The sequence below is a fragment of the Talpa occidentalis genome, unplaced genomic scaffold (genome assembly GCF_014898055.3).
Source record: "Talpa occidentalis isolate TD23 unplaced genomic scaffold, MPIMG_talOcc4v2.1 talOcc4.9, whole genome shotgun sequence".
Lineage (NCBI taxonomy): Eukaryota > Metazoa > Chordata > Mammalia > Eulipotyphla > Talpidae > Talpa > Talpa occidentalis.
Genome location: NW_023605305.1, coordinates 66336944 through 66354549, shown reverse-complemented (window position 1 = coordinate 66354549; position 17606 = coordinate 66336944). Strand labels below are relative to the sequence as shown.

The 17606-nt window shown below is 44.9% G+C and overlaps 1 long non-coding RNA gene across 1 annotated transcript in view; it reads right to left on the bottom strand.

Moving 5' to 3' along the window:
* Positions 1–17606, bottom strand: part of LOC119236051 (uncharacterized) — a 147601-nt gene that overhangs the window by 87061 nt on the left and 42934 nt on the right. The window contains exon 3 of the long non-coding RNA XR_008550173.1: positions 12916–13114. This is a non-coding gene — a long non-coding RNA (uncharacterized LOC119236051). The remainder of the gene's footprint in view (positions 1–12915; positions 13115–17606) is intronic.

Genomic DNA, 17606 nt, shown 5'->3' with positions numbered 1-17606 from the left:
GGGGGAGTAGTTGACCTCCCTGGCCCACCTTGAACCAGGAGAGCCCAAGACAACTGCCCAGCCTTCTCAAGAGAGCAGATCCACTTGCAACAGACACCTCATCCAAGGTCTCGCCTCCACAGGATCCCAGGGGATCCAGTTCTCTGAGCCTCTGGGTTTCCTTAACACGTGAGTTCTAAGGCAGGCAGCTTCAGAGCTGGACAGTCAAACTCCCCCACCCCCTGGTGAAGAGAGAAAAGTCACTGGCTTCCCACCCCAGTTCAGCCCCGGCTCCTCCCAGGACCAGGCAGCCCTCTACTACCTGGGGATTACTGACCACTGCACAGCATATTTGCTCCTCCCCAGGCCTCCCTCAAGGGTCTCTAAAGACCTTGCTCGAAGGGTTTCTGGCCTACCCAGTCCAAGCCAAGTCTAGGACGGTGGGAGGTCATATCTGAACAAAAATGGAAAAAATATGTCCGGACACTCACTCTCTCAATGGGAGAATGAGGAATTACAGGACCAGACACCAGGAGGCTTTATTCTTCCATAATCAGCCAGATGTTTGGCCTGGACTGGACTGCACAGGTCTCATAAAATGCCGCAGTCCCCACTCAAGGTAAATCACCTCGCTCGGAAGCTCATGTCACGCTGCCCCAAGATTTTAACAGCACAGGGGCCTGAGGAGGCAAATTGCTCTCCCCCAGAACTGGCTTGCTGCCCCATCTTTGGAGTTTCAGCCTTGGACATGGTTGATATGTGCAGGACCTTTGTGTGTGGTTTACAAATTTGTTTTTGGTTGGTTGGTTTCTTTTCCATAAATTGGAAAATGTAAGAAAATTCCATTTTCTTGAATTTCTTAGCTAGATGAACATCTGTGCTCAATGACTCACTGTGCTATAGAGTTTCAAGGAAAGGTAATTAGGATTGTGACAAGATGCAGCCTGTCCCCCAGCAAGGAGGGGTACAAAGAACATTCCAGTTTTCGCCAGGTTGCCTATTCCTTCAATGTGCACCTCAGTTGGGGCATCTGGAGGGAAGGGGAAATAAGTTCCTCAGACTCTGCCCTCCAGAAGCGCCCCAGTCTAGTGAGGGAGACCGAAGTGAAAAAAGTACAGTACTTATGATTGCTTCAGTGGGGGAACGAACTATGTGATCCAGGAGCTTGGGGCAGGTGGCATTTTGTTTGAAGTCCTGAAGAACAAGCAGGAGAAATTCTCTCCTGGGGGATGTTTCAAGGCATACTCATCCTGCCACAAATATCTGTAATGGTCTCAGTGCTCTGAGGCAGGCCACGATGAAACCTTGCTCATACTCCAGCCCTCAGTCAAGGATTCTTAGGGCTGCTGCTGGCTAGTGTTCCCTCCCCAGCCCCAAGACCACTTCTTGTGGATTAGGGAGAATGATGGGAGCAAACACTAGAGCAAGAAGGGGGATGACCTGAAGGGTAAGTTCAGCCTCCCCCAAGATGTTTCTCTAGGCCTCTAGCATTTCTTCACCTGGTTTGGCCTAGGCTCAGGCATATGAATGCTGTCAGAGGGGACAGGCTGGGTGATGGTACCTCCATCCTCCTCCATGTGGCCTGTCCAGCAGGCTAGGTCAGTTCTCTTCCTTCCAACAGCAAAGGAATGCAGGCAGCAATAATAAGCAAGCATTTTTCTAGGCTCTGCCTCCATGTCTTTCATTAATGTCCTGTTGGTTAAAGCAAGATGCCAGACCAGCCAGATGGAAGGATTAGGAAAACAGACTTCACCTCCTAATCGGAAGGGGCTGCTGAGAATCTGTGGTTAATTTTTTCATCAGCTCTCCGGCTCTCCATTATCACCACCTTGCAGAAACTGGAAGTCAGCTGTCATTTCCCTTTAATTTGAACCACTATTTCCTTTCACCTAGTCTTCCTCAAAACCTTATTACACCTGGAGCTCTACAGGCATCCAAGTTAGGGAGTGATAGTAGTTCCCCCTTATCTACATGGGATACATTCTAAACCTCTCAGTGGATGCCTGAAACCATGGATTGTACCAAACTCTATATATTATGCCTTTTCCCATACTTGTATACCTAAGAGAGAGTAAATTAGGCACAGTAAGAGATTAGCCACAATAACTAATAATAAAGTAGAATGATCATACAATGTAATGTAATAAAAGTTATATAAATGGCTCTCTTGCTCCCAAAATATCATCTGTAATATTTTTGGATTGTGGTGGGTCATAGTCACTGAAATTACAGAAAGTGAAGCCACAGGTAAGGGAGCACAACTGTAACCCTCCAACTCTTACCCTGCACCTCGGCTCAGAACCAGCATACCTGACCCTTCCACTGGTCAGGGAGTGTCTTTCCTTCCACTCAGAAGACAAAATAGGTTTGATGAAAATGAGACCCAGGAAGAAGATCCAAAGCAGGCAGCTACGGCTCTGTTCAGTGCCACCAAAGGAAGGCCAGGATGGCCAAGATCCCAGTGGGGAGTGGTAAGACAGAGAGAGGAAGGCAGGCTCAGGTGAGAAAGGCAGATCATGGAGAGAGCATGACCCAGGGTCAGGTCTCCACAGCAGGTTTAGGAGGAACTCACAAAGAGGGTGACTGCAGGCAAGAAGAGAAACTCCCCTTTCACAAACAGTCAATTCTCATCAAACTGGTTCTTCGGCAGAGCACTCCGAGGCTACAACCAGCCAGCCAGAGCCATGTGCCCAGGGAAGCCAGCTTGCCCACACTGCACATTGCAGGGCAGTGGGGAGCCCCCAGGACTGCCAGAGACAATGCTCGGGGGTAAAATCTAGGTTCAGTAAACAGAAGTTCCAGTACATAGGGCAGAATATCTCCAGATGATGCAGGAGGATGGCCAGCAAGGGCTCAGCGGGCAGCGGGAAGAGGAGAGGAAGTTGCACCAGAACTAAGGGGCAGCACCTGTTACAATGAAAATTGGTGTTCTGGCTCCTCTTCTGATGAAAATTGTTTGGGTTTTGTTCCCAGGCACCCAAAAGGGTGTCCAAAGATAATAAACCTTTTAAAAGATAGCACTAGAACTCTTATGCTAAAGTAAGCATCGCATTGAAAGGGGAAACGACACCCCCTATGAAGCACATTTGAAATAAGGAATGAATCTAATCCAGCCTGTGGACTTAGCTTCCAGGATATGGGACACACTGGGCACAGAAGAATGGGTAAAGCAACACCACCACGAAACACTCTACATTTGCAGTGAGGGACTTCGTTCAAATCAACTGACCTAACCTCTTGTCATGATTATTTTTAAAATGGGAGGGAGGGAGCACACTGTTCTGGAATGATACTAAAGCGGTATATCAAGCAAATGCCATGTATTTGGGCTCTGACCCATGAAAAACTGAAATACTAGCCATAAGACACATTTGGAAGATAATTTGGAAAACTGCAGCATGGATTGCTAATTGCATGCTATTAGGAAGTTATGATTTCTTGGGCATAATAATGATATTGTGCATATGTAAAGCCTTCTTAGGAGACATCTGTTCAAGTATTTGATGTTTATGTCAGTTAAAATATTGCTTTTTAGCTTCAAACTCACCCTGTCATACAGTATGTCCTTAATATAGTTGATAGGTTCTTAATAACCGTGACTTTAAGGGAAACGATGTATAAAGAAACCAATTTGACTATAGACTAATTGACAGAAACAAGAATTAAGTCCCAACAGCATATTTCTGGTCACAGAAACATCACCAGACTTCTAAATCAAGACCTGAAACACTTCTAATATGAAACAATCATTTTCACTCATCATTCATTTTCCAGCCGTCTTACATCAGTTGAGAGTTGCAGGTGGCCAGAGTTTATCTCAGCAGCTCAGGGCAGAATCCAACCCCGCTTTCCATAACAGACACCCACACTTACTCCATCTGGACAGTTGAGACAGGCCAGTCCTCATCTGCTGGTCTTTGGGATGTGGTAAAAAGCCAGAGTCCCCAGAGAAAACCCACAGACATGCGGAGAACATGCAAACTACATAGGCGGTGTCCCCAGCTAGAACTCTTTTGTTCTCGTCAATGTTGTAAGGAAATGAAGCTCAAGGAAAGGACAGCACTTTGGACACAGAAGGTAGCTTATGGTAGATTCTGCCAAAAGGGGGCGCTGGAGAGCCTACCTGGCTGGAAGAGGAAGGGGGACTCGCTTCTTCCTGTCTTCTTCCCATCCTGTTCTGCCACCAGCCGGGCTGCTTCTTCACCTGATAGTTGCTGAATACAGCCCCACAGAGACACCAGCAGCCACCAGCTGGTCCCCTTCACAGGGCTTAGGTCCCAAGCACACAGTTCAGAGACTAGCACCAGCCGAGCAGCCCCTCAGTGTCAGAGATCAGTGTTTCAGTGACCTGGAGCTCTGCCTCTAGGTGCCTATGTCATCATTCTAATCTTGCACCTATATGCCACCAGCCCTGAAGATGGTAGCAGCTTCCTGAAAATGCCTCCTCCGTCATTCCTTAGCATTCTCTTTTTACGCTATCAGTTACCTAGTTAGTCAGTTAACACCTAGTCAAGTCACAATAGTACATTGTCTCCACTTGAATAACAGCTACGGTTTCTGTCTCCCAGAGGGGCAAGGGATCATACCACTCGGTCAAAAGGAAAAAATATAGATACACAGATTGATATACATGTGTACAGATAAACACACACATATGCAACACACTGATAAAAAGGGAATGGAGAAAAAAGTATTGCATCTACGTGCTAAGTACAGACCTTCAACTTTTCTGTAAGTTTAAAATGTGTCAAACTAAATGTTTGGGGAAAAAAGAAGGGTAATAACACCTAATTCAGGGTACTGTTATGAGAAATGGGTTGAGATACCAATTAGGGGATGGAAATGCTTTGCCATCCCTGCCCCCACCCCAGTACTTTCTTCTTCTTCTTTTTTTTTTTTTTTTTTGTGGGACCCTCGACGGTGGCCGGGAAGGGGACTGAACCTAAGCTGCGGAGGCTCCGGGCAGCCTTGCAGCCCAGCGCTCAAGCGCTGTGCCACCAGGGGAGGCCCCCACCCCAGCCCATTTTCAACCCAGAAGTTCATATTCCCCATGAAAGGTTGGGGTGCTGCTGGTCAGGCTTCTCCCCCATGACAGAGAAAGTCTGTTGATGGGTGAAGAGTACACTGGCATCTCCTACTGTGGGTGCACCTGCAGTCGACCCCGGAGGCCCTGACTGGGCAGAAATTCAGGCCAGGTTGAGGGCTGGGGGGCTTTCGCACAAGCTGCTTCAGATCATTCCAGCAGAAAAGAATCTGTGTCTTTATCACAGAGAAAGAAGAGGCTCTACAAATTCCATGACAAATTGCTTCATTACCGTTATCCCCATCAATTCCAGGTCTCTGTCCGAAATCCCTCATGCTCCAGATGAAGTTCCTTCTTGCTCTTTCCTCCCACAGAGGACTTTTTCTAGGAAAGAAAGGCCTTTTCCTGTACCTTATTAAATTACCCTACAGCCATCTCACCTTTTTACATTATTATTATTATTATTGAAGTGACCTTAGCGGGTAACATGATAAGGTTTCAGGATACAGCCTGATAAATCTCCATCTGTCTACACCACATTACATCTAACCTCAAAAGTCTACATTTTTCCATCCTTAGCCTGACTTGCCCATACTCTCCTTCCCCTTCCCTCTGGTAACCATTATTCTTGTATTCTAAGAGTTTCTAAACGTTTGTTTTTGTTGTGTTTCATTAACTTGTTTTTGTTTTGTTTATTTTTGTATCACAGATAAATGGAATCATATAGTATTTCTCTTTCTCCATCTGATTTATTTCACTGAGCATAAGCTACTCAAGGTCCATCCACATTGTCACAAAAGGCAGCAATCTCTTGGCAATACATCATTAAGACCCTGGAAGCACCTTCATTGTTCTTTTTATTTGGGGGAGGGTGTCCAGTTTTATTGAGATATAATTGACATACAGCATTTTATTAGCATAAGGTGTACAACATAATAATGTGATCTATGTGTATGTGGACATTGATTACTACCACAAGACACACTGTTCTTTCTTCAACACTATTTTGCTTTTCCTCCAAGCCTCTGACCATTGGATGGCCATGATGCAAGGCTTGCCTCTCACTTGATCCTGATCGCCAATAGCACATTGTGTTGGGTTTCCATCCCTTGGAGAGATACTCCTGGCACAAATGCACAAAGAACATTTGAACAAGCATGTTCACTGAAAGTTGTCTGAAACAGGAACAAACTGGAAGCCACATAAGCACCCATCAGTAGAGCAACTGAGAAATACTGTGCAGCCACTCTCTGACTGCTGCATGGGAGATCGAAGAGGTAAGACCCAATAACAAATGGTTTGCTTGCTTAATACTGCTGACAGATCAATCTGTCTCCCACCAAAGGTCATTTCACCTGTAGCTTTCCTTCATCAGCTGCATTCTCATTGGGTCCAATTTTTGGTGAGCACATTTGGTTTTACTGCCTTAAGAAAAACATTTAGCTTCCTTAGTCCCAGTAAATTTCACTTAGACAAGGAAAGTGTGTGTGAAGTCTAATACAACCTAAAAATAGAAGGCCAGGGAGTCACCCTCCCTTCTCTGGAGGCCTCTTGAGAGGTTTGCCATAGAAATGACCATGAAAGAGGATGAAATAGAAGGCCCCACCCCAGGAAAGTGGGGTATCCAAAGTCTATGACCACTTGGCCCAAACTGCTCTGTGGTTTGCTCTGTTGTTTCCTATGTCTGAAACAGCCTCCCTGTCTTGCCTACCTCCTAAAAGTCTTCTCATCCAGTGAAGTCTGGCTCAACTGTCAATCCCTCATAAAACTTGCTCTACTCCCTCCAGAGAGAAGGCAGCTGGCTAATAAACACATGGAAAGATGCTCCCCCTCTCTCATAATCAGGAAAACGGACATCAAGACAATGAGACTTTTTTTCCCCTACTCATTCAGTGCAAAAAAAAAAAAAAAAAAAATCTCAAGCTCTCTCAACATGGAGAAAATGATTACACAGTAAAAAAAATTTAAGTCAACACTTTTCACTCCTCAGATTGCTTAGAAACAAAATGTTTGATAACACCAAGCATCACAAAGGGTATGGAAAAATAAGGACTCTCATATCCTATTTGCTGGACTCTAAATTGGCGGAGCCACTGTGGAGTACAGGTTAGCAGTAGCTAATAAAATTTAAACATACACACCTTCTAAACAAGCAATTTCACTTCTCATCACCCACCCTTGGAGAGATACTCCTGGCACAAATGTACAACGAGCATTTGGACAAGAATGTTTGCTGAAAGTTGTTTGAAACAGGAACAAACTGGAAACCACCTAAGAACCCATTCAGTAGAGTACTTAGAAATATTGTGCAGCCATAGTAAAGAGAAGCAGTAAGGCCCAATAATGAAGAGCAAGCTAACATGCAGACTTGATCTATGATCCCATTCCCTACTAAAAGAAGCCAGAATTCCTTGGAGAAATAGCTGATTCCAGGACTGAGGCAGGGTAAGTACAAGATGAGCCTGGAACATTTTGTAGTGCCAGAAAGTAAAAGATGTACTCAAAAAAAAAAAAAATGATGGGTATACATGACAAGGACACAGAAGGGAGCCTTCACTGGCCAAATCTGGGTCAACTTGAACAACAAATGAGTTAAGAATAGGAAGAAAAAATGTAGACCATTGAAAAAGCAGAACCTATGAGTCCATAATAAAAAGACAAATAAGCAAATACATAGGGAAGATGTGCTCACAGCAGAGGACCCAGCCCACTATGTATGTGGAGAAATTACTAGTTGAGAAAATCATCATTTTGCAACCATTACAATAAAGATTTGGCTCAACAAGAATCATGGGTGGATGCTGTATCTGGGGGAATGCTGAGGAGAAACAGCAAGCCACATGGTCTTAAGTGTCTTCCAGCAGACTGCTGTATAGTACTACTGCATAGTAACTATACAAATCAGACAACACCTTGACAGGATGATCCAAATGCGCATCACCAACAAGGGGCACATGGACATTCTGTGTGTGCAGATGAAATACCCTGAGAAGGACTCTCACCTATACAACAGCCTGACTGAAAATGCCTACCTTGAATCAAATCATCAATGCAATCATAAGAAAACACCAGAAAACGCAAAATAAGACTTGGTCCATTTTATAAAAAGCAACACTTTCCTTCTAAGTGTCACTATCATAAAATACAAAGAAAGACTATTAAAAGGTCCCATATTAATAGAAGAACAAAGAGGCATGACAAGTAAATGCAATATCTGATACTGGACTAGTAGGGAAAGTACCACAAAGGCCATTATTTGGTTAATTGGCAAAAATGGACTATTGATGGTAGACTAGATAAAAGTAGTGTATCAGTATTAAGTTTAGAGAAGTTGATAACCACTCCATTCTTTAAGGGAATATCTTTACTCTTAGGAAATACGCCCTTAAGAGTGGGGGGGGAAGGGCCTCCCCGGTGGCGCAGCAGTTGAGCGCTGGGTTGCGAAGCTGCCCACAGCCTCTGCAGCGCCAGTTCGATCCCCGGCTGCTCCCTGGCCACCAGAGGAGGGTCCCACATGGCGTGCAGACCTCTCCTGCCGCCCGCTGCTCCCCTCAGCAGTGTACTTCAGTCCTTCTGCCTGCTCTGTTCCCCACTCTGGCTCTGGTGAATTCTCTCACCCTCCTGCACTTCTGACTGTACCCAGTGCTTGTATAAATAAATAAATAAATAAATAAATAAACAAAAAACAAGAGTTCTCCTTTAAAAAAAAAAGAGTCAGGGGAAGAGCACGTGATGTATATTACTTATTCTCAAATGACTTCAAAAAGAAAATTGCACTACACTTACCCCATGAACAATTGTGGGGTTAGAAGTGCCAAACTGCTGTGTAGTTGAAAATCCAATGATAGTTTTTGACTCCCCAAAAACTGAACTAATAGCCTACTGTTGACCAGAAGCCTTGCTGAAAACATAGTCAACTAAGGTATGTTTTGTATGTTACATGTATTGTATTCTTACATGTGAGCCAGAGAAAAGAAATGTTTCTAAGAAAACCATAAGCTTAAACCATTAATAGTTTAAGCTTACACAGTCTGTTTACAAGAAAAGTAACTACAAGTAGACCCACACAGTTCAAACTCCTGTTGTTCGAGGGTCGACTGTGTGTATGTACACACACGCGTGCACACACACACACATCTGCAAGGCAAACAGGGCAAAATATTAAATCTGGAGAAAGGGAACAAGAAGAGTCTTTGAATTATTCGTATTCTTTCAACTTTCAAAATAAGCTGTGGCTTCAATATCAGTGAGAAAAAAAGTATGGCATAGCTAATATGTACTATCATAGAAAGAACTCCAAATATACCATTGAGTGAAAAAAGAAAATTTGTTAGATAATTCACTCAATGTGATATTTGCCATATTTCCTCCATTTGTACATAAGTAATATACAGAGAAAGGTCTGGAGGAGTACATACCAAACTGATTACATGGTTAACCATTGAGGAAGATAAGAGGATACCACACTAGCTGTTATAGATGACGTTAGCTTACCTGCAATACTTTTTATGTTTTATAGGAGTGTATTTATGAATTGCTCACACAACAGGAAATAACTGCTTTTTATAGGTTAAAAATGCCTTTCTCGCGATTCTCATGGATGACAAGGATCAAAGATCAAGTTTTCTGAGCTGGTGTTCACTTAAATATTAGAGCCCATGGGGCCTCCCTGGTGGCGCAGGCGTTAGAAAACGCTGTCAAGCTGTCGCCAGCCACTGCAGCATGAGTTCAATTCCCCGTCCACCAGGGAGGTGACCCACAGCAGACCTCTCCTGTCTCACCCGCTGCTCCCCTCAGCAGTGTATTTCAGTAGATCTGCCTGTTCTGCTCCCCACTCTGTCTCTGGTGAATCCTCTCACCCCCTGCACCTCTAGCCTATGCCTCAGTTCTTGTATGTATAAATAAATAAATCTTTTTAAAAAATACATTAGAGGGCCTCCCCCATGGTGCAGTGGTTGAGCGCTGGGCTGCGAAGCTGCCCGCAGCCTCCGCAGCTCCAGTTGGATCCCCAGCCAATGGTGAGGGTCCCACATGGTGCAACATACCTCTCCTGCCGCGACCGCTGCTCCCCTCAGCAGTGTACTTCGTCAGTCTGTCTCTTCTGCTCCCTGCTCTGGCTCTGGTGAATTCTCTCAACCTCCCACACTTCTGACTATACCCAGTGCTTGTATAAATAATTAAATGAATAAATCTTTAAAAAAATACATTAGAGCCCACTCTAATAGTTGACATCTCAGAAACTATTCAGCTCTGGGGTTTGGGCACGAAGTGGCAGTGGAAGCCAATGGAAGGATCCTGGCTTCAGAGTCAGACAAGGTTATCTACATTGTCACCATCATTCACTAACCATGTGATACCTGGCAAGAGACAAACCTCTCTGAATCTCAGTTTCCTTACCTGTTAAAAAGGAAAATAATGCCTAAGAGCAAAGATGCTGTAATTTTGAGGTACAGTGTACATATCTATGTGTGTCCTTAGGCATCACTGTGCATACAAGATACCCAGCCCATGCAGGGGCTGACATGGAGCGTCTATGGACTGTTACTCATTCTGCCTCTCATTCCTGAGTGGGTCGCACACACTCTCCTGATGAGCCAGGGCTCTTTAAGAAAGGGCCCAGCCCTTCTTCACTTCTCTGCCTCCAACAGTGCCTCAGAGAACATTCTGTACGCAGGCACCTGACAAACATTTGCTGGCAGGGTAAGTGAACCTTGTCACACAGTCAATCTGGGACAATCTGTAAGTATGCTCCAAGGCCCAGGTTTACCTTAGAATTGCCAAGTATAAGCAAACATGCTTCTGAATTCATGGCGTAGAAATGTGTAAGGGCCAAGAAGATGAAGTAACCAATGAAATCACATATGCTTGATCAATAGAGGTTAAAAGAACGCTATGAGTATTCTTCAAAGCCAGAATAACAGTAACTAATATTATTTAGTACTAGGTGATAATTTAAAATGTTCCAAGGTCAAAAATGTTTAGGAAATGCCAAACTAGGCAAAACAAAAATGATACTGCTGCACTTATCAGCTCCTTAATATATTAACGTGCATCATGAAGAGCCAACAGACAATATAATTTGTGATACAAGACAAGCTTTTTGGATGATAAAATCTCCCTTGTTTTTTGTTTGTTTGTCTTGTTTTGTTTTGATGCTCTCAAGGCCTAGATTCCACAGAATTAGGAAATGCTGCTGGAAGCTGTGTCTCCAAGATAGGTGCACAGTACCAAATAGTAGGGTGGACAGTACCTGGTGGAAATTTAACAACATAACTTGTTCACCCAACCCAAGCAGGCAAGGAGATAAATTAAACCAAGAGCTTAAGGGACACTATCAATTCCCTTCATTTTCCTTCTGACCCAAAATCTGGTTTGTTCTGATCTGAGCCATGTGTAAGGAATCCCAACCAAAAGTCATGGTTAGGACTTCAAAACTGAAAAGACAGACACAATATCATCATATCAGTCATTTTGGTTTCACTTCATCCTGTGCTTTCAATCCTGTTCATCAATGGATTCAACAAGAGGCTGAAATCACCAGAATCCTTCACTCTGGTCAAGTCACAGACCACAAATGTCTGTTGCTACACCAGCCAATTAAAATATTTAAGCAAATGTTCAATAAGACCAGGTTGAGATGACCAACAGCCATGCTCTTGCTCACTCTGGCTTTAAAAAGAGACTTTGTAACAGCCCAAATGATCACCTTTTTATTCATTACTCTAAGTAACAAAACCTACAGCTTTAATCTATCAGCATCTGTGCAACCCTCCCCTTTTTTGGTAACAATGCGCTTTTCCTTTGGAGGATTATTGGTCCCCCTCCTCTCCTAGCCTCACCCCCAAGAAAACAGTCTTTGTGGATCTGTCCATCCAGGTGCTTCTGTGCTCCTGTTCCCAAGGAGTGGGTCCTTGACCTACCTTGGGAGACCCTCTCTCACCCAGGAATTTGGAACTAGAGTAGAATAATACAAGGCAAGGAAAAAAAAAAAAAAGATTAGTCTTGATGGACTTGTCAACAAAGCCCTAGGAGGCTGTATTCCCTTCCTGCCACCCAGATCCCCATGTTGTCCTGGTTCTCCACCTCTCCACTCAACTTTTCTTCTGAGCCATGAATGAGCCCAATGTCCTGCTGATAAATTCCCATAGAGTTCCTGTGGCTGGCGGCTGGAGTACGCTGCCAATTCACTAAACAAAACAATCTCAGGGAAAAATTCCTACTTCACCTTTCCCTGACCTGAAAGCTTCCCTAATGGCCTACCCTCCCCATTTTACAAAAAAATAAAAGGACACTGGTATCTTGAAAGGTCAAGGTAACATAGCCAGGATCATTCAGTTCACTACTGGCGGTCAAATCTCCCACCTGCCTGTGCTTCCTGCTCATATTTCTAAACAACTTCCATTTTCCAGGGAGGTACCACCTCAGCTGTGGTTGGAAGTTATGAACTGTGACCTTTTCTCCTCCCCACCAAGGCCAAAATTGGCCCTTCATCTCCACTTATCAAATGCTACATGTGAGTGCACATATCCTGCAAATATTCCAGCAAGTATTTGCATGCCCCAAAATGCTCACATCCTGCCTCTCAACACAGTCCTGAGGCACCATGTTCCAGGGACTCCTGCCTTAGGTAAAGAGCTCCAGGTGTGGAGTACCCAGCTCCCTGCGGGGATCTTGTCAACCTCTCACCAGGCATCACTGGATCAAGCCAAGGACGTTCTATTCTGAGTGTGATCCCAGCATATTTCATTTCCTCTGCAAAACATGAGTTTATTCTGGAAAGAGGTGTTTGGGGCACATTTGTAGTAGCACAAATGTTTGGGGCACATTTGTAATTCCTTATAGGCAGAACACAAAATCATCACATGAAAATCTGACCCAACTGCCAGTGTGGAACTTAACATAAACAAACTCACCCATAAAATTACCTCTCTGGGGTGGCCAATTTTGCACCTCGGTGTTACCGGCAACACAGGTGGTGTAAGGAGACTGTGGCCTTTCAGAACACAGTGCTCTTCGGTTCTTTGGGAAAGGTCTGGGGACCACAGCCTCCATTTCTGGGTGTCAAGCCAGAGGGCTTCGCAGGTCTCTGCACACACACTCCAAATCTGTGCCCTTTGAAAAAGCAATGACAAAGGAACCATTGAGCAACTCACTGCACACAAATGGTTGCAAAAATCATGAAGGTGAAACCCAAGTGCTTCAAGTATAGAAAATATCAATAGAGACATAAGGGTGGCCTGGGGAAGAACCCCACTAACACATACTGTGCCCAGGATATGCTCAGAAAATGGCAAATGCAAACTCTGGCCTCCAAAGGAAGGACTTCAGAGCACCCCCCTGCAACAGAGCATGGGCCAAGCTGGCAGATGCTGCTGAAGGTGGAGGTGGGTCTATTGCATGTGGGGTGAGTAGTGGTGAGCACAAGGTAAAGCAGGCCGGCAAGCTCCAGGGAAGAAAACAGAAAGCTGTGGGGGGCTGGCATCAGCAATGCCTGGACCTCAGCCAGACCAAAACAGACCTCACCTATCACCCAGTGAGGATCAGACGAATGCACTTCCCAGGAATTTGGGCCTCCTGCATTTTCCGGCCACTGTTGCAATGGAGGGAGGTGCAAGGAAGAGGTTGATCCAGGGCCCACCAAGCACTGTCGCAAAACAATTCAGGGGTCATCTCTAGGCAAATGGGAGATTCAGCTCGAACTATGATCCCATGATTTTCTCTGCACCTTTGACTCATCTATTTGTGATGGTCATTGGAGGGGCTTCAGTAAATAGGTCTAGCTTGCTTTTCTAGCCAGAGCAAGCTCTTTCCCTGTGACTCAGAAGCCAGGCTCACCCACAGAGACACTCCTCTCACTGTCCTCTGGCTGGCCGACCACCCAAATAGGGCCCTGGGCTACAGGGAGAGGGATGAGCAGAGGACTCCCTGTGACTCCACCCTCCACCAGCATGGGTGACAAGACAGATACCAGCCACCCCCTCTTCAGGCACTTACAGTCTCTTGGGCAACAGTCATGTCAATAAATAGCTCTAAGACAATAACAGCACCACTTCTGAAGGGGCTGCCTTTGCTGGCACATTATCTCCATCCTCTAAAGAAGCTTCACAAGGGGGACTCAAGAAGCAAATGACAAGCAGCCAGGAAGGGACACAGGCTGTTTCATGGCCCAAGTCTCCGTGCCTCAAAGCCCACACTCTTATCTTCCCACTGCCCTGTTGCCTCACAAGGAGATAAGTGTCACGGTGGGGCCAGCCAGGGAGAGTTGGGAGAACACAGATTAGGAAAATGGGGAAAATCTCCCTAGAGAAGCTGAGACCTTAAGACAAATAGGACTTTGTCGGCAAAACAAAATAAGCTTGACTATGTTCATTCATTCATTCCAAGCCATGTATCCAAAACTGTGCTAGGTTTTAGGAATATGATGGGGAACAGATACAGCCCCTGTCACCCAGATATCTTATTTCCCAGAGGAGGAAACAGAAAAACAAATAAAGTTCTTGCTAATTGTGTATGCTTTGTAGAGACACGTAAGGAACTGAAATGGAGAACAACAGGGAAATCCACTACAAGCCGGGGAAGGTCTTTCTGAGCATGGGTGATGCTGAGCATGAATGATAAGGTGAAGGCACTGTCTGGTTAGGTGAGGGGAGACTGAGCACTCGAGGCAGAAGGAATAGGAATAGATGTGCAATAGCAGGTAGGCTGGATGTTGGACATGAGGGGAATGGAGCATCAGGCAGGACACCCCTAGATCTCTGGCTTGAGAAATGAGGCAATAATTGTGGCAGAAAGTGAAATGGCAAACACTTAAGGAGGAATGGACTTGTAATGAGGAAGGGGACTACCTTCGACATCACTACAAGCCCCAAGTGGCAACACCAGGCGTGAGGACAGTGATCCTAGATGGATGCACCCATGATATCTATCAATCCAAGCTCAGAGCTCCTGGCACATAATAAATATTCTGCAAACCTTTGTTAAAGGTTGAAGAATGGAGGCAGAGGAGCGAGGGTATGAGGGTACAAAAAATGCCAGACCCCTGAACCTGCTTCACCATGAGCTCCGTCACCTCCTAAGCTTGGCACGTACGGTGGAGGGGAAGGTTGGCAGCAGAACAGAAGACAGAAGTGAGCTACCCAACTCATGGCAGGGTTCTTCCTTCAGAAGTCAGAGACAGCACCTTGAAACCATTCTTAGGTGGGTTTTGAGATGGTAACTTTTGAACTGTGAGCTTAATGAGCATGAAGGTCAGAGAAATCTGGCTCATCGAGATTTTTATAAAATAATCATGGGAAAATCAAGGCACACAACTTGGGGAAATGAAAAAGGAGAGTGGGGAGACAGAGAGAGAAGGAACAGAGGACGGAGTAGTCAGGAAAAGTGGCTTAATCCAGACGATCTAGCCGCTTAGGGTAGGAGCCGCAAGCCTCCAAGAACTTGACCTCCCAGGCCAACCCTGACCTTGGGGTCCTCACCACATTTCGAGGAGGCACAAAGGACCCTTGGGCCTCCCCACTTACCAAGTTGTAAAGTAAAAGGCTGTAATTCTAGCCAGGGATTCTGGTGACATCATAAACCACAGAACCACAGCTCAATTCACCAGAAGCCCCAAGATGGAATTACACCCTTTTTTCCTAATCCAGGCAGCTCTGGTCACTGCCATTTTTTCATGATATAATAGAAGTAAGCAATATTTTAACCATGTGTGTGTGGCCCTTTCTCCTCCAACCAGAGGGTCCCTTACTCCTGTCCTCTCTCCTTCTCTCCCACCAGCTCTGGGCCTCTCCTCCCCAGGATCCCCTTCGGGATGTCCCTACCTTCTGAGGATTCCCCTCCTCTGGGCTGGCTCCTTCCCATCCTCTGTCTCCGAGCTAGCTTTGCCCTGGCTTCCACCTGAAACCTGCTTAGCACAGAAACCCAGTCTCTTCTGAGTCTAGGGCAGGGCCCTGAGAAACAGATCCCATTGTGTGTCTGGAATATCCCCCAAAGTAACATGAAAATGAAGTCATACTTGAAACAGGAAAGTTGACAGCTTAAAGGAGAATCTTTCTGAAAATAAATAACTGCTTTCAACATCCTTTGGTTTGTTTTTGAGTCCTCCTTTTCATAAAGTCTGCTTAATACAAGTGTAGCTGAGTCCCCATGACCTTTTAGACCTCCTTCCCCACCTTAACCCTAAATTTGACACATTTGGAAATCTCACCCAGGGAGAAACCATACAGGAGGGATATAGCAAAAACAGCTCTCGGGGGTGAGCACCCTGATGTCTCAGACACTTGCAGTAATTTTTATACTTTTAGTGGAGATGGTTTTGTCCTTATTTTATGGAGGAAAGAAAGAGACTGAGGCTAAAATGTGAGATATTTTGCTCAAAGTCCCACAGTTACTTAGCCCCAATCTGTCGAACTCAAAAGTCTATACATACATGCTCTTTAAGTGTGTCCCCCCCACCCCAGTAAAATGGGGGGTGGGGAGAAATGCTGCAGGGACTCCCAAAGTTCTTTAGCAATCATCCTCATTCAACATCATTTTTTAAATTTCAGAAAGAATAAAAATTCTACCCTATGTTAAGGCACAAGAAGAATCAAAAGGCACATTGTTGTTCATGCATTAAAAAAAAAAATGAAGTAAATTATTTTGAAAGCATTGGCATCCCCCAAACTAAAAACAACCAAAAAAAATGGTTAAACTCCATATTGATATAACTTGGCAGAAAGGAAGCAGACCAGCTGCTCTTTTTACAGTAGCATTCACAAAACACCAGTCTATGAGATGGGCGCTTTCAAAGGAGCTCACATGGGCAAGGCTGTCCACACCACACAGGAAGTGCAGGCTTGAACCCTGGGCATCTGGAGGGACATTCCCCCAGCGACAGTGGGAAATGAGGTGCAGAGAGTTGATGCCTCACGGATAAAACGACTTCAGGACCTTGTACAACATAATGATGTTCCAGCTGGACATGAGGCGCCTGCTCAAACACCACATGAAAGAGTAAGAAATACATGGGGCAGCATTTCAGCATGCCAGCTGCAAAAATTTGAGAACACGGCAGTCTTGGGGAAAAAAGCTAGGCTAGAACAGAAAAAAAAAAAAAAGACAACATTGGTTTTATCTTTTTTGCCTAATGAAGCACGTGTTTGGATGGTATAGGGAAGATGGGTGAGGCAATGACCTAATTTTTTTCCTCTAGCATCAGGGACAATAAATAACATCTTCCCAAAGAATACCAGCGGGGCAAAACTGTCAGCATCTATTACTGTAAATGAAGTTACAAAGTTGAAGTGAATGCCACAATGAACAAGCAGTGAGATGACAAAATCTCCTAGTGATGAAGAACAATTTATTCACTCCCAGCAACAAACATTTAATTACCAAATTAATCCCACATCATTGTACTGCACGATGGAAAAATCACCATCATCTTCTAAATGTAGAAAGACAATGAATTTAAAAACATCTTGTGGGTTTTTCCTCACTGATGAAATATCCAGGAGCCCACGGGCATGGACCTGCAAGCAGAGCCAGCCTTGATCTACTGCAAAGAAGGCACCCTCTCACCGTGTCTTGCACCCCAAGAGTCCAATGAGGCAGCAGGTTTGAGTAC